Source organism: Vicia villosa, linkage group LG2 (assembly GCF_029867415.1).
Source record: "Vicia villosa cultivar HV-30 ecotype Madison, WI linkage group LG2, Vvil1.0, whole genome shotgun sequence".
In the NCBI taxonomy this organism is placed as follows: Eukaryota; Viridiplantae; Streptophyta; class Magnoliopsida; order Fabales; family Fabaceae; genus Vicia; species Vicia villosa.
The window spans coordinates 159,167,126-159,191,394 of record NC_081181.1 but is presented as its reverse complement, the minus strand read 5'-3'; the positions used below and the strand labels follow the sequence as shown (position 1 = coordinate 159,191,394).

Below are 24,269 nucleotides of genomic sequence, written 5' to 3'. Positions count from 1 at the left end.
TTAACGATTTGTTTAAAACAAAATAAAAGATTTCTTTTATAAAAGAAATTCAACTTTACATGATCACATGATCATTAACAATTAATTAAAAAAAGTTTAATCACTAATAATAATATTAAATTATTCTTCCTATTCCAAAAACATAAAGCTAATTAATTGTTTCACAGTGATAGTTGAAATGCACATTGAAAATTGTATCACACAGAGGTATAATTATTCACAAACTTGGACAGATGAAGTTGCAATAGAATGGTGCAAGTTAACTGAAACGTGTAGCAGTCATCTTAAATTCAGTGTTAAAGGAGAACTTCAAATTATTAGATTTCACCCTGTTTCTCCATAAAATTTAGAATAAATCTTATTTTTAAGGTGAACTTTATATAAAGATGTGAGAAAGTTATTTGTCATGTTGTTTGTACATAATCAAAATACAACTCGTACTATATCTTTATCTAATTATACCGATATCTCGACAATAAATACATATCTTTTTAACACTCCTACAATAATTTCTAATATTAATCTGCATTGAAGACTGATTCAGAGAGCTAACAACACGCCCACAATACACAACCATGATTTAAAGCCACTGTAAACAAACCGACGCGAAAGCACAACTTCACTGCTGAGCTGCGAAAAACAACTATTGGATCACAAAGCCAATTCAGTCAGACAATTTTCAATAAAACACCCTCCTTACCACCAATTAGTTGACAACTACCACACATGCTAAAACTGATTTCTATCACACACACTGTAACTGTAATTATAACATAAAACTCTAACCAATTGCTAGAAATTAGAGCAGCAATCACTACTTTCCTTAATAAATAATCTCTTAATAATAACCATGTAAAAATTGCCCTGTATTTGCAAAATATAAGGCATACCAGCATAATATGGTTAAACAACAAAAATGCAAAAGGGCATAAATCATATTTCATCAATGATAATATGCAGTGAATACTCTAGTTAGAATAACATATTTTCAATTGTTTGTTGGAAACATCTGAAAATATAAAATAGCTTGCAACATCAACAATATCTTTGCTTACAATGTTATTTTCAGATTTCCTCAAATAAAATCCTTGAATAGAAATCACGGCAAGTTTGAATATACAAGGACAAATATACTTAAAGAGTGTTTTCCCATCCACTCCAACGCACTTGTCAAACGTCTCTGACCGTAAACATCTACCTACATTGTCGAACACGTGTTATATATAACCTTAAATTTCCATTGCAAGAGATAATTTGCAGTAAATAAGGAATAGCTTGCAATATATATTCCAAATATTCATATATATGGCATCAGTTGCAAACTTAATTTTCAAGAAACGCAATCAAATTAATTTCAAGTTCATTCAAATAATTCAGATCCTTGACTATAGGTATAGTTGTTTCAAAAAGAAAAATGTTAGTGTTCAAACCATTAACCTCATCATAAAATAAAAGAAGTAGAGGATATGTTGTGTAACATCAAATACAAATAAAATTTAGTCAGAGATGAAGACATACCATTAAAAACTATTGGATTCAAAACATCCAAATCTAAAATTTTTGGGGCATAACCCAGATTAGCTTGACAAATTTTAACAGTAAGATTCAAAATCCAGTCCAATATACAAAAGCATGATTATAAATCGAAATCCATAAAATCAAATCCAAGATACGAAGCGACATCTTTTAGAGTTTCGTTACCCATGTCATAGTTTTTTGCTTGTTTGTAATTGGTTAAAAAAACGAAAACACTAACAATAACAAAACCAGACAAAACCCTAACAATTAAATCAACTCAACAACTTACCAACTGTGGCAGAATCACATATGCAGCTTCTGATCAGACAACCCCATACGAAGCGGCATCGTCGAAGAAGGAGTTTTGAAACGAAAATCTGATAAAGTAAAAGGCGGAGCAAGAGACGGAGTGAGAAGACAGGAAGTTTGAAACACAAAATATCAAAACCTAAATATAATTTGAAACGAAAATCTGATAAAGTAAAAGGCGGAGCAAGAGACGTAGAGAGAAGACAGGAAGCTTGAAAAACAAAATATCAAAACATAAATATAAACCTGAATCGCACATCAATAAGCATTTTCATCTCCAAATCTGCAGTAAATCAATGAATATAATTAGTACAATCAAATGTAACCTAAAACAACAAATAGTAAATCAGAAGAAATTAGATTGGGAAAAATTGAAGAAGGATGAGAAAGAGAGAAGAACCTTCGTGAGTTGGAAGGTCGAAGACGAATGAATAATGAAAAAGGGAGGAGGAAAGGAAGGTTGAAGACCGAGGAAAGTAGAAGATGAAAAAGGGTTAGAAAAGAGATCTGGAAAGGTAATGAGTGAAAGGAAATGAAAAGACTTTAGAGTCTGAGTAGGAGAAAAGCCATATCTCTGTTTCCAAGAAAGATAGTTCAAATATTTGGAAAAAGGTAATTGTTGGATTTGTTGAGTTCACGTGTGTTGATATGTTTTAGAAAGGTAGAAATAGGTTTTAGAAAAAACCCGAAACCCAGTGGGTATGGGCATGGGTGTTGTTTTGCCATTCGAACCGTATTTGGGTTTGGGTTCGGATTCGGGTGCCGATTTCGGGTGCGAGTTTGGATAGTGTAAAACCCGCACCCGACCCGACTCGTTGCCATCCCTAGACCACATGCACCCGTTTGAAATAATCATTCCCCAATTATATTTATAATACAGTTTTGCATTAAACCTTATTTTTGGCCAATATAAATTTAATTGATTTATAATATATAGTTATTTTAAAAAAATTATTAACGGAAAGTAAAAATTTAAAAAATATTAATGAAAATACATTCAATTTTTAGTTTACGTTTAATATTTATTTTTAGTTTATTTAATAGATACCTTCAATATTTATTTAAATATTTATTTATTTTCAGTTTATTATATATTTATAGTTATTTATTTATTTATTAAATATTTATGAAAATACATTCAATTTTCAGTTTAAATATTTATTTTTAGTTTATTATATATTTATTTAAATACATTCAATATTTAAAATACCTTCAATATTTATTTAAAATACCTTCAATATTTATTTAAAATACCTAATAAATATATAATTTTAATTTTAAATTGTTTAACTTAATAATACAAATTAAAATACTTAATAATAATAAATTAATAAAATTAAAATAATGAATGTTTAATACTTTTAATTTTATTTATATTTTCAATTTATTATAATTTTATTATTTTCAGTTTTTAAATAATGTTTGTTTAATAATTTTTAGATTTATTTATAATAAACTATGTAAAATAATGTTTAATTTCAATTTAATTATATATAATATGTAAAATAACGTTTTAATTTTTGGAATATATACTATATAATATTAAAATATTCATTTTGAAATAAATAATACATAATTAAAATAATACTCATGTAAAAAATAATAAATAGTACTCATGTATAATAATTTTCATGTAAAATCAATTTGAAAATAAATAGTAGTTATGTAATATATTGATTTTAATGCAAGTTAATACACAAGAAAAACAGATGGCATAGTGTTAAGGTCTGCTACATCATCAATTTTGTTGACCAAATCCAGCAAGGAGGCAAAACAGGGGAATTTACAAATTACAGGGATGGAATTTGTGTTTTTTTTACAGGGTTGTTTTTCGGATTCATCCCATATGCAGGGGACAAAATATGGTTTAACCCATGGATTTAAGTATGACTAATAGTTGTAGAAAAAGGGATCGAAGCTAGAGGAGCGCAACAATATCTCCCACAATATGGTTTAATGGTATTCTTGTAATATGAATTGTAGTATTATACACATCACTTGTAATATAGAAACCTTAATTCATTTACATAATAATATAGAACTACATGTTGCTCTATAGAGACAGACATATACATATTTGGCCGAATTGTGGAGCAAATATTGTGTTCGTTGTTTGTGATTTATGTTTCGATATACTGTTTCGTTATTAGTTATTTTTCTAACAAATGGTATTAGGTGAATGTTAACTTCGGTGCTAAGTTCGAGGTGGCAAGGTTCGATAGAACTAACAATTTTAGATTGAAGTATATGAGAATTAAGGATCTTTTGGCTCAACAAATTTTAAATGAAGGTGTTACGTGAAACAAAACCAGTAGACATGACAAAATTTGATGGGTTAGATTTTCAATACAAGGCCATAAAATTAATATGTTTATATGTTTCAAGACAAGGTAATGTATCATATATTAGACTTAATTTTTTTTGAGGATGGCTTGAAATAAATTGGAGAGTCAATGTATGTCCAAGTCGCCGATGAAAAAATTGTTCGCGGAGCATCAATTATACATTCTAAAGATGTACTAAGGATCCGATTTGGGACGAAGCATCAATTATACATTTTAAAAGTCCACTAAGGTTAAAAATTAAATTGCAAAAGAAGGCTAAAGTGAACTGAGGTAATATCTAAAAATAAATAAATTAAATTGCCACAAAAACCAAAACAAACCACAAAAACCAAAACAAATTTCAGTAGGGTTCGAACCCACAATTACAACAAATTTCAGTAGGGTTCGAACCCACAATTACAAAAAGAAGTGTTTGTTCTTGCAATTGGACATGCAGCGGCTATGCCACTATGCTACTTTCAGTATAAAATGCAATATATTTTATTTAATACAAAAGTATAAATTTACAAAACCCATTTTTAAAAGTTGAGGCCCTATTTTTTTTGAGGTCCTGGACTATGGGTCTGCTTGCCCTGGTCTAGGGTCGGCCATGTGACTTAGTCAATGCCACGTAGAATTATATGATGCATATCATTATTGTGTATCTTCCGTGTACACCATCGATCAAAATTTTTAATCTTCATCTTCTACATCTAAATCCAGATTTTCATATTCATCTAGAACATCCATGAACTTTTCTGAACTCAAGAACACAAAAATGGAAAAATCATTATTCTTAACTGTTTTAAGCAAATGGATACACCATTAGAAGCAAAATTTTACCACGGACATGATTCTGTACACCATTAGTGTCTGCGTTCAAGTTTCATGTCACTTTTTTGCTTCGATTTTTCAAATTCACATCTTGTGAATTAATTCGTTAATTTGATGATTTTCAAATATTTTGTTCAAGAACTCATGAGCTCAAGAACACGAAAGTGGCAAAATCATTATTCGTAATTGTTTCAAGCAAACGAATACACCATTAGAAGCGTAATTTCACCACGAATTCGATTATATAATTAGTTTTTCTTAAAACCTCATAACCAAGCCGGATCGAACATGTTTGTGTTCGAGTTTTGCGCCAATTTTTTGCTTCGATTTATCAAATTCATGGCTTGTTTTGCAATTTTAAATACATATGTGAAATCGTGGTGAAATTTCGGTTCCAACGGTATATAATTTGTGAATTAATTAGTTGATTTGGTGATTTTCCAATTTTTTGTTCATGAGATGTAATTGAAGATGGTGAACACACTCATCTTGGCAATGTCTAAGTCATGGTCAAGATGATTATTGCGGGTCTGAAACCGGGTTGAAGAGACCCGGCTAAAGGTTGAAGATGAAGATTAATTTTTCTTTATTATAAATAAAATAAACATAATAAATTCACCGTTAGATTAATCAAAAGATTGATAATTACACACCCTCATGTAATACTAGATCCGTTCTCAAATGACTTTTTTAAAACGGTCATTTTTACAACTTCACCATAGAAGTTCCCAACAAATATGCCTAATACCATTAAAAAAAGAGGTAATGTGTGCCTAGAGAGTTGTTGAAGGTGTATGAACCTTCCATTGAAGAGCAAGAGGAAAAGCTTAAAGAAGATAAGATTCAGATTGTGTGAACAAGATGATTGAATACGTGTACAGATAGCCTTATATATACAGCCATATACAATGTGCCAGCTCAGCAGTAGTAGACTAACTAACTAACTGAAAACAGTTACAATATTTATCTAGTCAGCAAACTTCTAAATATGCATAATATGCATATCTCTAACATCCCCCCTCAAACTTAAGGGGGCTGAGACCGCAGGACCTTGAGTTTGTCTCGCAAAAGTTCAAAAGCAGCAGATCCCAAAGGCTTGGTCAATGAATCAGCAATCTGAGCAGAAGCTGGGACATGTTGGATTAGCATTTGTTTTGCAACGACACGTTCACGTACAAAGTGTATATCCAGCTCTATGTGCTTGGTACGTGCATGAAGAACCGGGTTGTGAGATAGTAAAACCGCACTGAGGTTATCACATAGTAGAACAGGGGTATGAAAAGGTATGTTAAGTTCAGCAAGAAGAGATTCCAGCCACAACATTTCTGAAGTTGTATGAGCAAGTGCCCGATACTCCGCCTCAGTGCTGGAACGAGCTACCAGGGATTGCTTTTTAGAACTCCAAGCTACCAAGTTAGGACCAAAGAAGATACAAGAGCCAGAGGTGGATCTTCGATCATCCGGGTCACTGGCCCAATCTGAGTCACTGTAGGCACGGATAGAGAACTTGGAGCCAGAGACTGAAGGTGCTAGAACAAGCCCATAAGAGGCAGTGCCACTCAAATACCTGAGGATTCTTCTTACTGCAGACCAATGAGTGTCCAACGGGCTAGCCATGTACTGACAAGCTTTATTGACACTAAAGGCTATATCAGGTCGTGTAAGTGTGACATATTGAAGGGCTCCTACTATAGAGCGATATAAGTGAGGATCTGAAAAGAGATTTGTACCATGTCTACTCAACTTGCAGGTGCTCATCATAGGAGTAGGAACTCCATTTGCATTGATCATTTTGGCTTTGCCTAGTAGATCCTTGATATACTTGGTTTGTGTCAAAGCAAGAGTGCCATTGTCTCTAAACTGAACTTCAATTCCCAGAAAGTAGTTAGGCCTGCCAAGCTTTTTCAGGGCAAACTTATGATGGAGTTTATTGATAAGATCATGAACAAGAGTATCACTGGACCCAGTTAGGAGAATATCATCAACATATACTAGGGCATAAAGAGAAATACCTTGCCTAGAGTATACAAAGAGAGAGGTGTCACACCTTGAAGCAACAAAGCCAAATTCCAAGAGTGCTTGGGTGAGCTTCTCATACCAGGCCCTAGGGGCTTGCTTTAGCCCATAGAGAGCTTTGTGGAGTTTACACACTAGAGTTTTGTCAGCAGAAACAAACCCTGGAGGTTGTGTCATATAGACCTCCTCTTGAAGGACACCATTTAGGAAAGCATTATTGACATCCACTTGTTGAATCTCCCATTGATATGTTAGTGCAAGTGTGAGAATCACCCTTATGGTTGTTGGTTTGACCACAGGAGAAAAAGTTTCTGTGAAGTCAAACCCATGCTCTTGATGAAAGCCTTTAGCAACCAGCCTTGCCTTATGTTTGTTGACAGTGCCATCTGCATTCTGCTTAAGTTTGAAAACCCACTTGCAACCCACAGCTTTTCTATCAGGAGGGAGCTGAGTCAGGGTCCAAGTATTATTTGCCTGTAGAGCTTTAAACTCTTGTGTCATAGCATGTGCCCATTCAGGAGAATTCAAGGCCTGTTTCACACTGGTGGGTTCAGATGTGGACATGGCAATAAGAGCTTTGGGTTTAGACATCCCTGTTTTGGCCCTAGTGAGCATGGGATGATTATTAACAAGTAATGGAGTAGGACTGTGAGAAGAGTGAAAAGAGGGTGAATTTGAGGACTCAGATCCAAGAATAGGGGAAGATATAGTGAGCTCATTTGAGAATTGTGGTAGAGAAGTTGACTCTATAGCATTAGGTTCCACATGAGAGGAATTCAGAGGTTCACTACTGACAGGCTCTATGAGAATAGGTTCTCCATGTTCTATGACATTAGGCACAACAAGTGAGGTGTTTAGAGAGTCAGGAGTGGCATTGTCCTGAGGACAGGAGGATACATTTACCTTTGAGCTATGGACAGAGGTGCTATGTGCAGGGGAAGACTCAGTGGACAATGGCAGTATTGCAGAGTCTAAGGGAACTACAGAAGAGAGCCTGTGATGAGACTGATAAGCTTGAGGACTAAGCTGAGCAGAATCTGACACATGAGTGAGAGAGGGGCTATTGCCTGCTGGTTGTTGACCATTGGAAGAAACTCCTGCTGATGGTGCAGGGCCAGGTACAAGAGGCAGATTAGTGACCAGTGGTACTGAGTGAGGACAAGAGATTGACCTTTGGGCATTAGTGTTTGCACTTGTCACTTCAGTGGGAAATAGTGTGGGAAAGGGAAACTTCTCTTCATTGAATGTGACATCTTTAGACACATAAATCTTGCCATCCTTGCTAAGACATTTAAAACCCCTGTGTTGAGTAGACACACCTAAGTACACACACTCTTGGCTTCTGAACTGAAGTTTATGTTTGTTATATGGCCTGAGTAATGGGAAGCATGAACACCCAAAGACCTTTAGAGTCTTGTAGTCTGGCTGTCTAGCATATAGTGCAAAGTAAGGTGAGCTGTGATTAGGCAGACTAGGAGTGGGTAGCCTATTAATCAAGTGTGTGGCAGTGGTGACACTGTGATCCCAATATGTCAATGGAAGGGAGGAGTGTGCTAAGAGGGTGAGCCCCATCTCAACAATATGCCTATGCTTTCTCTCAACTATGCCATTCTGATGAGAGGTATGAGGGCAGGTGAGTCTGTGTGTGATACCCAAGTCTGCCAGGAATGTAGTAAATGGCCTATATTCTCCACCAAAGTCTGACTGAACAGCTTTTATGGTGGTGTGAAACTATGTTTTGACAAAGCCATGGAATAGTTTGAAAGCATTTAGAGCTTCAGATTTTTGTTTTAGTAGATATAGCCAGGTAAATTTTGTATGACCATCCACAAATGCAATGTAATATCTATAACCAGAACTGGAAGGTAAGGGAGAAGGGCCCCATAAGTCAGTGTATATAACATCAAAAGGATTAGCATACACAGTGGTGGTTAAGGGAGCATGGATTCTATGTGCCTTACCAAGATTACAAGTAGTGCAGCAAAAAGAGCTATTTTTATTAGAGGCAGAGATATTACACAATTTGAGGACTTGAGCTACAGAATTGAAATTAGCATGCCCTAGTCTATTATGCCAGAGTACACTAGAATTACTAGTTTGTGTACTACTAGAATTACAAGTTTGTGTACTACTAGAATTACAAAGAATAGTAGAACTAATAGGAGAAGCAGCATAGCTTTGAACACCAAGGGAATGACTCAAGGCTTTATTCTGACATTGAGGGCCTGCTTGCTTTAGTTGATGCAAGAGTTGAGGAAAACAATAGAGTCCACTGGCATCAAGTGTGCCTTCTACAAGTATGTGTTTAGAAGCCTGAGATTTTATATAGCATTTATCAGGCAAGAATTCAAAACTCACATTATTATCATATGAGAATTTAGAAACAGACAGAAGATTTCTAGTGATTAAAGGCACATGTAAGATATTATTGAGGACAAGACTATGATTAGGAAAAGGTTTTGAATAAAACACAGAGGAACCAACAACCTGAATATCTAGAGTCTGACCATTGCCTACAAAGACTCTATTAGTTCCTAGATAGGGCTTCTTATTATGCAAAAAGGAATCATAGGGAGTTAAGTGGTGTGAAGCACCTGAGTCTGCGAACCAGGCCTGAGATTCCAGCTCCGGTGGAAGAGAGTACTCCTGAGTGACTGCCGGAAGCCTGTTGGTGGTTGCCATCATAGCTACAGATTGAGAGTTTTGAGATGCACCTTTGGTGGCTTCTTGTCCTGAAGAATTTTGTTGAGTTGTCTGATTATTAGAGGTAGTAGGTGGTTCAAAGTTTTCATCGAACCGGTGCCAGCAATTCAGAACTGAGTGTCCATATTTGCCACACAGTTGACAAGTAGGACGATTGCCGGTGGAATTTGTGACTCTGCCACGACCCCTACCACGCATGAATCGGTTGTTACGACCCCTGTTACCTGAGTAGGCTCCTCTGGAGCTCTCAGCTTCGTGACTTGTGTGAGCTACATTTGCAGCAACACTTGTGGTGGCCAGTTCTTGACGGAACTTCTCCAATTTTGCTTCTTGCACATACAGTAGGGCTTCGACTTCGCACAAGGTTGGTGCAACCGGGCAGCCATACATTTGCATAACAAATGGACTATACTCCTCCGGTAGCCCATTCAAAATTGAGTCGATTTGATCTTGTTCAGTTATGAGATCACCAACCGCTAACAAATAATTAGCAATGGCTTTGATTCTCAACACAAATTCAGTGATAGTCTTGTTGCCTTTCTTGGTAGATTTGAGCTCAACACGCAACTGGCGAACTCTTGCCTTCATTTGAGCATTGAAGTACTGGTGGATCTTATCCCAAACCTCAAAAGCATGCTTGCACGCCAAAACCCTCGGTAGAACTGATTCAGAAATTGTGGAAAGTAGCCAGATGAAGAGAGCTTGGTCTTTAACAAGCCACGACTCATACTCAGCGGAAATCGTACCTGTGAGACGATCTGCATCCGATTGAAACTTCTGCGGAATCTGCGGATTAACAACCATTTTGTGCATCTTCTGAGTGAGTATCACACCTTCCACTTGTTGATTCCAGAGCAGATAATTGTTTTCTTGAAGTTTGATCGAGAGCTTGGGACCAAAGGAACCGTTGGCTTTGGACACACCGAAGGTGGACGTGAAATCTTGTGTTTGCGTCGAGTCTTTTCCCACGGAGGTGGCTGGATCAGAGGATTCCATGGTCGGTGAGTGACGTGAGGAAGATGAAGGCGAAAAAAGAGAGACAAGGATGGAGCGGAAGCGCACTGGATCAGGCGGCGATTGATACCATGTTGAAGGTGTATGAACCTTCCATTGAAGAGCAAGAGGAAAAGCTTAAAGAAGATAAGATTCAGATTGTGTGAACAAGATGATTGAATACGTGTACAGATAGCCTTATATATACAGCCATATACAATGTGCCAGCTCAGCAGTAGTAGACTAACTAACTAACTGAAAACAGTTACAATATTTATCTAGTCAGCAAACTTCTAAATATGCATAATATGCATATCTCTAACAAGAGTACACATATACTAGACATGTAATCTTCTTATTATATGCTTAATGCGACATTTATAATACATCAACATTTATTTCATACAAATTTCTCTACGGTGACCAACAAGCAAAAAACCAATATGATTTACCAGAAGCACAATATTCTCTTCATCAAAACATAACTATTAAATAAGTTCCAGGGTAACATTTTTACTACATCTTGCAAGAGACACATTTATTTTCCATTGAGCTTAACATTTTTGAAATAGAAAAATGAATGTGTTTATATTGCAACATGTTGTAAGCTTGTAATTAGGGGTGGCACATGAGCATGTCCGCCCCGTTTAGATCCGTCCCGCAAAAAACGGGGCGGCGCGGGGCGGACATAGTTGAGGATGCGGATCTAAAATCTTGGTTCTTCCTGCAAAAAAGTGAGGGCGGAGAATGCAAATTTTCATGTAACGCCCGTGTCCACAAAAGCCGGCAAAAAAAAAAGAGGCGAGATACACATATTAAAGGTTGCGAGCCTAAAATTTTAGCCTGCCCTGCAGAAAAGTGCGGGCAAAACGGGAATTCCCGACAAGGGCCGGACCCATTTTACCACCCCTACTTGTAACATTGTTGCCTCTAAGCTTCCTTAATAGTTTTGCTTTGATAAAGAGAATATCGTGTTTCTGATAAATTATAAAGGTTTGCTTGTTTGGTTACCATAGAGAAATTTTTATAGAGTAAATGTTGTTGTATTATAAATATCTCATTAAAGATGTAATAAGAAGATTACATATGTATGCTCTCTAGGCACACACTATGTTGAATTTTTATGGTATTGGGCATATTTGTATTGTGTGAAGGTGATTTGTAAAGTTTGAATATTTTCATATTTATAACTCGGTAACTTGCACGTAATGGAAATGTAAGTAAGTTGAAGTATATTTTTATTGCATTGTTGCTATAAATGAAATTTCAGTGGAAAATAAACATTCCTAAGATTAGAATAAATAGATAACGTGACTAAATATCAAACACTACGACTAAATGAGGATGATATGAAGTCAAAAAAAAAAAAAAACACTTTTAATTCCTAAATTTCTCTAGCGGTGTGTCATTTAAGATATTTCGTTCTAATCAAAAGACATGCCTAATCCATTTTTGACTACGACAACGTATTATCATTAGGACATAGGTACACACCCAGATACACAAATAAAAACTCAAAAAAATCAGATTTCTATGTATGAATTATAAAAGTTAAAAGGGTTAAATATACATTATGCCTCAGCCATTGTAGTGAGTTTTGATTTTTCTCTTATAAGAACTTTTTTTTTGTGATTTCACCCCTAACTTATCCAAATTCTCACCAGTAAAACCCTCATACTACATTTTTATGAAGATTCCACAAACTCTCCACGTCATATGTTATTTTTCAATTATATTAATAAAATAAAGAACTAAATTTTTTTTATCTAAAATTATTGTTGAAGCTAGGTATTGAACATGTTATCTCAAGGCTGCAACAAACACTTGCTCGCTGAATATAGCCTTCAGGTAACAGTTCCAATAATTGGCTTCAAGCAAAATTTTCAAAATTCCAAATGTCACATAGTTATATTTAAGCCAAGTTAAAAATGAGAAATTCTTCACTTCTCAAAAAAGTTGCAAATGCTAAAATTAAATATGTTTTATATTTAAGAATAAGATGCTACAGATACAATATAGAAAGCAAACTTTTTTATTCAAATGATTCAAATATGAATATAAGGTACATCCTTCCTTACATTTTATTTTCGTATAGTCTTAAAATAAATATCACTATGTCAAAAAACAAAACTAACAATAATTCACATAAATTAAGTACTACAAGTAGATATCACAACTTGCAATAACTCTAGTTATTGTCAAACCAAAATTGCTTAACCGCCATCATCACGATGATATTTAACATTAACCTCAAGAGGAGTATCTACCGGATTAGCCGATTGGAGACCGGCCATAGAAATCAAATCTGTAGCATACTTGTGTTGATGGAGAAATATGCCCTTGGATGTAAAATGAACCTCAAGACTAAGAAAGTAATGTAGATTACCCAGATCTTTCATGTGAAATGAGGTCTGTAACTGTTGCTTAAGTTGCTGAATGGAAGCATGCTCAGAACCAGTAATAACCATATCATCAACATACAAAAGAAGCAGAACAATTCCCGTAGATGTGCTATGAATAAATAAAGAGGAATCATACTGACTCTGAGTAAAGGAGAATCCAAGTAGAGTGGAGCGGAATTTCTCGTACCATGCTATAGGTGCCTGTTTCAAACCATATAAGGAGCGTTTGAGCTTGCACACTCCTTTAGATGAAGAGAATAATCTTTGAGGTGGAGTCATATAAATATCTTTTGTTAGGTCACCATGAAGAAAAGCATTTTTCACATCCATTTGATGAAGAGACCACCCACTAGAAGCAGCTATAGAGATGATCGTGCGAGCAGTTGTCATTTTGGCAACCGGTGCAAATGTCTCATCATAATCAATTCCATATTCTTGCTTGTTTCCTAAAGCAACCAAACGAGCCTTGTAACGGTTGAGGGACCCGTCAGAATTCAATTTCACAGAATATACCCATTTGAAACCTATAGGTTTGACATCAGGAGGACAAGAGACAATATCCCATGTGAAATTCTCCTGAAGAGCCTGAAGCTCTTCATTCATTGCTTTTCTCCATCTAACATCTTTAACAGCCTGTGAGTAACAAGTAGGAATAGATATGCTAGAGAGTGTGGCAGTCAGAGAAGTATGTGAAGAATCATACCTGTCTGGTGAATATCTATCTGGTGCGCGAGATATTCGCCCAAATCGTCGTGGTTCAACCGGTACTGGATCAGGTGGCGGTTCAGCATCGGGAAGGGGCGTGAGAACCTGCCGTATGTGTTTTCTGACATATACATGACCTGGTTTATAACATTCTATAGATTGAGGCATAATAGAAAACGTAGGAAGAGTAACAATATCATTAATGGCAGGAGAAACACAAGGAAACATAAACTGATTATCACAAAATGTCACATTCCTAGAAATGCGAAAACGACGGTTAGTGACATCATAACACACAAATCCCTTATGAGAGTGACTATATCCAAAAAATGCACATTGAACAGACTGTGCTCTAAGCTTATGCCTTTCAAATGGAGCAAAGTGAACAAAACACACACATCCAAAAGTATGTAAAGCACTATAATCAGGATGAATTTTAAAAAGACGAAAGAAAGGAGAATCAAGATCAATAACCGTAGAAGGAAGACGATTGATCAAGAAGACAGCTGTAGAAAAAGCCTCTACCCAAAATCGGGGTGGTACAGAAGCTTGGAGAAGTAAGGTGCGTGTTACATCAAGCAAATGACGATTCTTCCGTTCTGCCTTACCATTTTGTTGAGGGGTATTGGGACAAGATCGTTGAGACAAGATGCCTTTTTGTTGAAGGTATTCCTGAAACTTATTAGACATGTACTCACCACCAGAGTCGGAGCGAAAAATCTTAACACTTGCTTGAAATTGAGTTTCAACATATGTAAAAAACTTCTTAAACATAGAAAACACTTCAAATATAGAACGGAGAAAATATATCCAAGTAAAACGACTATAATCATCAATAAATGTGACAAAATACTTATAGTTAGCATGAGAAATTACAGGAGACATTCCCCATACATCACTATGAATCATCTCAAAACAAGTGGAGGCACGATGAGCATCAGATGGAAAAGGAAGTGTTTTACTTTTAGCCAATTTACAAACAGAACATGAAATAGAGGCATTAGAAATAACATTTTTATTTCCCAACAAACCAGTTTTACATAAATGAGACAAAACAAAAGAGTTTGGATGACCCAATTTTCTATGCCAATCCTCATAAGAATTCAAAATGTTATTGCAAGCAAGAGATAAATGAGTAGAAATAAACTGAAGGGGAAACAATCTTCCCACTTTAGGCCCCTTCGCGATCACCTTCCCTGACACCTGATCCTGCACAAGACAACCAGCACGAGAAAAATTAACATTATAATTTTCATCCACCAATTAGCCAACAGACAATAAATTGGAAGCAAGACCGGGTGATACAAGTACATGCCGAAAATCAGAGTTTATATCACCCACTTTAGTGATAGATATGGTATTACCGTCAGCTATTTGAATTTTCTGATTACCATGATAAGATTGTAAATTGTGCAAATATTCAGAGGAACCCGTCATATGATTGGATGCACCAGAATCAAGAAACCATGGACGAGAAATATCAGAAGACTTACCCTGAATTCCCAATGCCGAAAGAGCAGAAAATACCATTTGTTGAATTAGTTCAGGTTGTAGAGTACCATCATTAGATGCATTACTAACAGAAGGGCCAGCTATAGAATTTGTATTTGCATGAAGTGCCTGCACTGAACGTTGTGTTGGTCGTGGAGGACGTGTGGGACAATCAGATATAATATGACCTTGCTGCTTGCAATAATTGCAGAACTTTTTATTACAACTTTGGGAAATGTGGCCAAATTGTTTGCAAGAGAAGCATTGAACCTGTCTCATATCACGACTTTTACCTCTACTCTGAGCAGCAAATGCATTCACTGTAGGCTCAGAAACAGCAACTTCATGAGACATGGTTCCTTGAGTAGCAAGACGTTGTTCCTCTCGGAGAAGTTCACCAACACATGTATCTAAAGAAGGAACGGGATTCCTGTTCAGCAAAGCTCCTCTAACAACTTCAAATTCTGGACGAAGTTTCATAAGAAATTGATCTCGCCTACTAGTGTTGTAGACCTCTTGGACATCCGCAAGAGAACTATTGGGAACATCCACATGTATAATCGCAGAGTGTTCTGTCCACAAATTCAAAAAACCAGAGTAATATTCTTGAACTGACATATTACCTTGTTTGTAATTGGCTATCTCGAGCTCTAACTGGAAACGCTTGGCCGCATTGTCCTGATTATAAATACGCTTTAAATAGTTCCATATTTCTTGAGCAGTGGAAAAAGATCGCAAATTATTAATCATCTGAGGATCAATAGTACCGAGAATCTAAGTGATAATTTGAGCATCTTTGATTTCTCAGGCATCTAAATTGGTTGTCTCTAACGGTGCCATAGAGATATCATCCAAGTGATTCCATAATCCCTTTCCTTTGACATACATTCGAAACTGAAATTCCCAAGCCGGATAATTTTTACCGGTAAAACGAACACAAAAATTATCTTTTTCTCTTTGTGAAGCCATGGTATAAACCTAAATAAAACTTGCAATATATATTGCTAAGACTGAATACCGTAGAAAAATAATTTACTGCAACACACTATTTATTTTGTGCAACAAAGTGAAGACAAAAAAAAATAGGGGAAGCCTACTAAAACTTGCCGAACAGTAAACCCTTGCCAATAGCACCGAACCAAACACTCTAGCAATAAGGTAACCCTGCCGCTAGCACCGAACCGAAAACTTCACAATAACAATAGTTATCACCGCTGAATCTTGAATCTGATAGTACCGAGAATACCAACAACAGACAATCGGCAATCGGCAATCACATTAACCAATTGCGATAAACATAAGACCAAGATTGCAAGGCATTAAGGGAAATCGCAAAGACAAAATCTCGAGACGCGAAAACGCATAATCAAAAGCAGTTACAGGTTTCGATGAACTGTTTCGAATAAAACCACCGAGGAACAAGATTTCGAGAGCACCAACGAGAAACAAGATTTCGGGAGCACCAACGAGGAACGAGATTCAAGGAACAAGATTACAAGATTTCGAGGGCGACCCAGTGGGGTGTCGCTGTTTAGCCAAGGTAACAAGATTTAGGTTTGATCGAACCTTCTGGTACCATGTCAGTAAAATCTGCTTGATGCCTTTCTCATTGTATTTGATACTATATATAACTAGTATATCTACCCGTGCGAGGCACGGGATAAAAAATTTTATGTTAAAAACATTTTATAATTACTTATAATTTATCAATAAAGTTATATTAACATTATAATCTATCTTTGTTATTAGTTGCACACAAATTTTTTTTATCAATAGTAAACTATATTTTATTTATAAAAATATTTATTACTTAAAAATTTAATTTATTTACCTATAAAACAATTTTTTATTTTTTAATTATGATGCTAATTTAAAAAGAATAGATTTTGTTAATTTTTTTGTAAGTTACCAAAAAAATCATGTAGTCTTTAAATATATAATATCAATTAAGAAATTAAAACGAAAATCTTTTTTAAAGTTGCTCGATACGAAATAAATAAATAAGATCTCATTTTAAAGACGACCTTCATTTCTGAGAAACAATCTATATGAAATCAATTTTAATTTAGAAAATTTATATATTTATAGATTTTTGTGAATAAAATGATAAAGATTAGAATCAAATTAAGGAAATTAAAAGTTTAATTATTTATAGTATCTTATGATTTGAAGAGATTTAGTTTTTGTAAAACAACTTAGTTTTATTATTCCATGTTTGAAATAATTTTTAAGATTTAAAATGTCAAATAAAAAGGTTTTAAATAATTTAAAATTAGTTTCTCAAAATAATAATTTTTTAAAAAAAGTTTTTTTAGAACCCTAGATTAGTTGAGGTTATTATGTATTACAGAAGTGGATTGATATAATTTTTAATGATTTTAAGTTTTTCTATCATCAATTTTTATGTTAGAATTAAATAAAACAATTATGATTTTTTGTGGTAAAAATAAAAGCATTAATTTTTTTAAAGCAAAAGTTCTAGAAATTTTCCTATTTAGTTTTCTAAGATACTATTTTTTATTTGACACTCATACTATTATAATGATTCAATATGTAACTAAGTTATTAATTTCCTACGTATATTTGTTATTTTATTTTTAATTATTATTTTCTAGATATGATATTTGATTGTGAATATTTTAATAATATTTAATTATGAGTAAACAAAATAAATAAGAGATCAATTTAATTTAATAGTGTCTTTAGTTAAATAAAATTTTACATGTCATCTATTCTATTTTAATTAATTTAATCGTTAGGTTGTTGATTCTTTTTTCCATCTTGTTCCATTGGTAAATATTGTGGAAACTGATGATATATCAAAAGCATGAGGTATGGACTAAATATTGATCCAAAGTTAAAAGCCAAGTGTCAAGAGGACATATCTATTTTTATCCCAAAATCATAAGTTGCAAAGTAAATGGTTGCAGTACTATGAAAATCATGAAAAGTTTATCAATGAAGACTGCTGCCAAAAAATATTATTGTATACTTGAACAATTGTATTTTCTAAGATACTATTGGTTTTAACATTTTACTGAAATTGATATTTGGCCTTTTAGTAAATCTTTTGGATCCAAAAGACAGAGAAATAGAACATGTCATTGTATGACATTAATTTGCCTTACACTGTCTAATAATGCTTATAAAATATACTCATTATACAAATATACTAATAATTATTATTAGTTGCATTTCATGATATTATAATAATATTTTATACTAATTGTGTCAACAACAACTTTTTGTGATTACTGTTTCTTAGGAGATCAAAAGTTTTACAGTAAATTTGTTTTACAAATTAGTAAAAAAATAAATTCAGAAATTGGGATGGGTAGAATGGTAAGTTAGAAGTGAAAGTAGATTTATAAGTTGCATGGAACTTCAGACTTCTATTTATATTGAATAAAGATTACATTATAAATTTATTAAGTCTTTTACACATTTGAAATTAGTTAGAATTAAAGGACAAAAACAAAATAGAGTAAAATTGTAGAATCTAAGCATAACATTCATTAGAATAAAAAATTTTAGGGGCAGATCATATAAATCTCAGATTCTATAATCCACTAATATATAAATTCTTCAACACAATAGTATTCACTCATTTCTCACAATAATGCTTAACAATACATCACTCTCGAATATTTATATCATGTTACTTTAAATATTGAACATTGGTTAATTGAAATCATATTCTAGTTTATGCAGACAATGAAGTTAACATAACTGCTCAAAGAAAAAGATATGTCACTTTCCATATGAACTGATTTTTACAGTAACAAAGTTATCATCTATTAAGCTCAAGAGAACAATTTTGTTCTTTCCAGATTCAAGTGTAATAGAGATGTCCACTTTGACTTTAGCGTTTCCGCTATTTCCTACTCCATTCCTTCAAAGAAAGTTCTCAGTAATAACATATCAAATTTTCATTAAATGATGCATGAAATACTTTATTGAAGTAAATAAAGATAACTGCAAAGTATTCCATTTATAAGAGCATGAAGGGATTCAAAGTGAAGAATAGGTTAACCACCAACAATATCTTCAACAACATGGCTTCAAAACAAATTGAAAAAAGGTTAACATGGCCAAGGAATAACATTTATCTAGATAAAGCTATCTCAACCTTGGAATCCTTTAGACCTTAAAAAGATTAACTATTAATAAATACCTTAATGAGCATCAGCCTTTCAAATACTGAACGGTTCACTAATCCAACTCCATCTCGAGCTTGAACTTCCTGAAGAATCGACCTCTTCTTGTAAAGTAGTAACACATTTTATATTTAAACAATAATACAATCAAGACACAATCTTATGAAAACAAACAGTCAAGTAGGTCGAATGTTGAAATCAACATGATCAGGATAGCTCTATCAAGAAATTAAACTATCCTGTAAAACAGAACCACGTGATAAGAATATATCGACCTGTTATTTTATCGTTTACGATAAAGAAATATAACCCATTAAAACATAAACTGCATAAAACTTTGTGGATAACTAAAAGGAGAAAACATAACATTGAATTAGGTGCATTTGCTTGCTGGAACATAACCCACTTAAAACATAACATGCTGCAAAACTATATGAGCTTCTCCTTTATTATTTAACAATTCAGTTCCAGCCAGATCTAGATTCTCTTTGAAGCCTATTGATAAACTTTCGTACGACATTCAAGTGTCAAGCAATAGCGGAGGGCATTGTGTTATCCATGAAATGTTTAAATCAATAATTTGGATTGTACTTGTTTTTAAAGTAAAACAAAATCAACAAATTTCCCAAAAGGCTATAAACTATGCCACTTCGAATAGTAGAAAGTTGGTTATATTTTGTTAGAACATAGAACCATACATTCTACAATAATTTGTTACGCAAGCAAAAGATCACAGTATTGCTCAGAAACTTATAGGATCAAATTGAAATAAATTATAAAATGCAGCATGTATAAAAATTTACAATTGCTCAAAAACGTATAAGGGTGCTTATGAGGCTGCTAGGATGCATAAGATTAGATGCAGGGACTGATTTGGGGCTTATTAAAAAAATTACACCTTAAAATAAGTGATTGATAAATATTCCAACTCAAATTGATCTAGAAAAGAAGTGGAAAAGAAAGGAAACCCATCAATATGATTTGATAAAAGATCACTTATATGTTCAACTTACCATATTGGTCCAATGAGAAGCTTGTTCAACTTACCATGTTGGTCTAATGAGATGTTCACTTTTAGTTTTGTTTTAGAAATAGCTAATATAACTGGACCTGAGATTTAAATCCATTGAGATTATATGTAGTTCCCAAAACCAAATTTATGGTGACAGAAGAAGTGTTAACTCGAGTACTTTGATACTTCTTTTGAGCTTCAACAAAGCTACTTCCAAGAACATGTTCAACCCAATCTTCCACTGCTTTTTTATTGTTTGATAACCAAGCAGCTGCAAGTATCTGTAACAACACCTCAAAATCAATTTCCATCACATAATCCAAAATCAAAATGGCTTAAAAACCACTTTTCAAAGAGCAACACCTCAAAATCAATTTCCATCACATAATCCAAAATCAAAACGGCTTAAAAACCACTTTTCAAAGAGTATTGCAATCAGTCCACCTATTTTTAGTATATTTTATCAGATTAACCATAATTGTTGCTAATACTCACATAATACCACCCCACAATTTATATACATTACTTGTAACTAAATTTGTAATTGAATTTAAGAAAACCAAAATCAATTCGAACAATAGAAATCATATATTTAAACATGTAACTTGAAAAAGTGAAGTTATAGTTTTTCCAAAAGGTTATCAGTAAACTTAACTCAATCTTCATCCTTGTTAAACTTGTTACCTGTTCATATTTCCAAAGTCAGCTAAAAACAAAGAAAATTAACAAATGGCAGAAAAAGTGTGAAAAAGAATTGCTTACAAATCCTGCTGCAACGATTGCGAAATCCCATTGAGATTCAGCAGAAAATGAATCCTGAAGTTGTGTGTGTTGGTATATAAAACGGTGCTTTCAACGTTTCTGCAATTGGAAGAATCGAAAGAAGTGTGAAATGGGAGAATAAATTGTTCCTATTTATATTACTTGGAAGTGTAAAATCAACCGAAATTGAAAAAAAAATACCTGGAAAATTGAAGAAATGACATTGATGATTAGAAATTAATAGAAGAGAAATTAGAATTTAAGGGTTTGCACTGAGAAACCCGTTTAAAAGTGAACCGAAAAAGTTGTTGATTGTGTTCACATATGGAATTCTAGGGTTTGTATTGAGAACCCCAATTTGGACGTGAACAAACGGCTTGGTTATTCTCAATGATTCGCTTGTTTTAAGAAACCAAAATGGGAGAAGAATCGGCAGAGAATTTGTTTGTTTCCAAGGCCTAAATTAATTAATTATTAATAATGAATAATAAATTTAAAATTAAAATAATAAAAATATAGTTAGAAACGATTGAAATAATTAAATAAAATTTTAAAAAATAATTAAAGATACTTATAGGAAGGTTACTATTAATAGCAAGTTTTAAAATGGTAAGCACTCTAATTGATTGACAAATGTCAAACTTGCCAAATAACTCCTTTTGCTTTATTATATTTAATGATAGTGTCGGTAATTACAATTCATAATGACTAATTACAACTCGTAATGACTAATTTTCTATTTTATGAAAGTAAATTATTCACAATAAATACAAGGATTATTTCCTGATTAACACCGGCCAGGGTGGGCACTTGCCCAGGCTCGGGCCCAATACGTTTTTTTAGCCCATATGCTTAAAAGAAAAACAATTTTAAAAAAAAAAAAAGAGGAAAAGGGTTTGTAGATTGTAGAAAGAGAGATTGCAGATTGATTAAAAGGGTTTTCTTACTCCCCCGTCTCTTTCTCTTACTCCCTCTGCCGAGCAACAACACCGTAACACTGTCTTTGCCGCCGGCCTGCCGCCAATATAGTGACCCTTATTGTAACTCAGAGATCTAACGATACCACTTTTTATTTTCTCTTCTCATTCACCTGATTCAACTGTTTTTATTCCCTTTTACAAATGATTTTGTTATCTCTTACCCATTTTGTCAAACAGTTACCCTTGAGCTTTGAAATAATGGGTTCTTCTCTTTTCCCCTTTCTTTGCTTGGGTAATTTCAAAATTGTATTTTGTTTGAGAGTAGTAGAAGTTGAAACAACACTGTCTTGGTCCATAAAATTAGTTTTTTTTTTAGTTTTTTAGTTTGTTTGGAAAATTTGGCATAGTTGTAAGAAAAAAAATGAAATTTTGTGACCTGTTAAACCTAAGTCCTTCCATTTGTACATGCATTATACACACATTCGGTCCAATAATTGAAAAATCTCTACACATAAGAGCCACCATATATGGTTCATGATGCTTTGAGTTATAATAATTTATTATAAATTGCATAAAGTTGTTGCTAGATCTATTGTCCTAACCTATCAATGATTAGGTCTCTAACATGGCTTTATTTGTTAAGATTATATGTTTTCTATTACTTGATTATGACATGTTCATGCACATTCTCTCTAATTCATGCTGAACAATCCATGTATGACTAGTTTTGTTTTGAAATATGTTGAACAATCCATGCTTTTGTGTTAACTTCACTTTAAAATATGTTTCTATTAACAATGTTTATGATACTTTTAACTCATCATAAGTATTTCCTACATGTTAGTGAGTTGGAAACTAGATAGGTTATCATGATATTGTGTGATTAATGTAGCCTATAATGTTGTTGTTGTATAAGTATTTGAAATTTAGTTGCACATTGTCATCGATGATCCTTAATATAGCATTTTTTATCCAAAACAGATGGCTTAACCTTGCTATTTGGAGAAGACGGGTTGATTTTTTAACAATTAATCATGATAAAAAGGTTTCAAAGTAGTAGGAATCAAGATCCAAAGGTGTCAAGATAAAGCATGTTCTGCAAGTTATTATACTGCTTGGCGTGTGCTTCTGGTTGAGATAGTTGAATCACAGTAATTTGCAAGTTATTCTGCTGCAAGTTGTTGTTTAGATGTGTCATATTTGGAGTAATTTGTATGGTATATTATTATTTAGATCATTTTGTTATAAGAATAAATAAAATTTTAGTTTTTTAAAAAAATGCTCAAAATGTGTTTTTGCCCAGGCTTTATAACTTTTCTAGCTTCGCCACTGCTCCCAACCAGAGTTTCATGCCTCTGTGCACCACTTCCATCGACTTTCCGGTCGGCCGCCGAGCCGCCTTGCAACTTTCAACTCGGGAATACTCCGTCAACTATCTTGCTGCTTTGCAAACGTTCTAATTTTAGACAATCTCAAAACAAGTTTTTTTTTTTTTTTTTTTATCATTTGAGATCTTAAGACAGACATCTTTACAGATAAGATAACTGTTCTCTATTCAAAATACATATCACATTGTTGTCCATATAACAGGGGAATACATCTAGTTTACATCCCACAAGTTAATAATCTAAATACACAATGAAAATTAATTTTGTTCAATAAATATTGCACTGATTGCTATTATATGGTTTTTGGATTATCATTTTGTATATAAATATAAATTAGAAAAGATACGACGAGAAATTCTTCACTTATCTCCAAAGTTGCAAATGCTACTATTGAATATTTTTTATATATAAGAATAAGATGCTACATATAGTATAGAAAATAAATTTTTTATTCAAATGATTTCAAATAACTATAAGAGTGTGTTTGGATGAGGTAATTAGAAATTTTAAGGGAATTTAAAATTCAAAGCAATTCAAATGATTCAATTGAAATCCATTCATTTTAAATTATTTTGTTTGGATGAAGTATTAAGGTAATTCATTGTTAGATTTTTTGGGTATTTTTTTATAAAATATAAATTTTTTGGACCAAATTAAAAAACTAAAAAGTAGGGACCAAATTGCAATTTTTAAAAATTTGAAGGACCAAATTGTAAAATTTAAAAATTATTAAGG

General features: G+C 33.5%; 1 long non-coding RNA gene across 1 annotated transcript; it reads right to left on the bottom strand.

The window, feature by feature from the left end:
• Nucleotides 1-394: 394 nt before the first annotated feature.
• Nucleotides 395-2,451, bottom strand: LOC131647237 (uncharacterized). The gene is made up of 4 exons (XR_009297761.1): nucleotides 2,228-2,451; nucleotides 2,074-2,110; nucleotides 1,808-1,895; nucleotides 395-1,198 (listed from the first exon to the last, which is right to left on the bottom strand). It is a non-coding gene; the product is annotated as an uncharacterized LOC131647237 (long non-coding RNA).
• Between the last annotated feature and the right edge of the window lie 21,818 nt (nucleotides 2,452-24,269).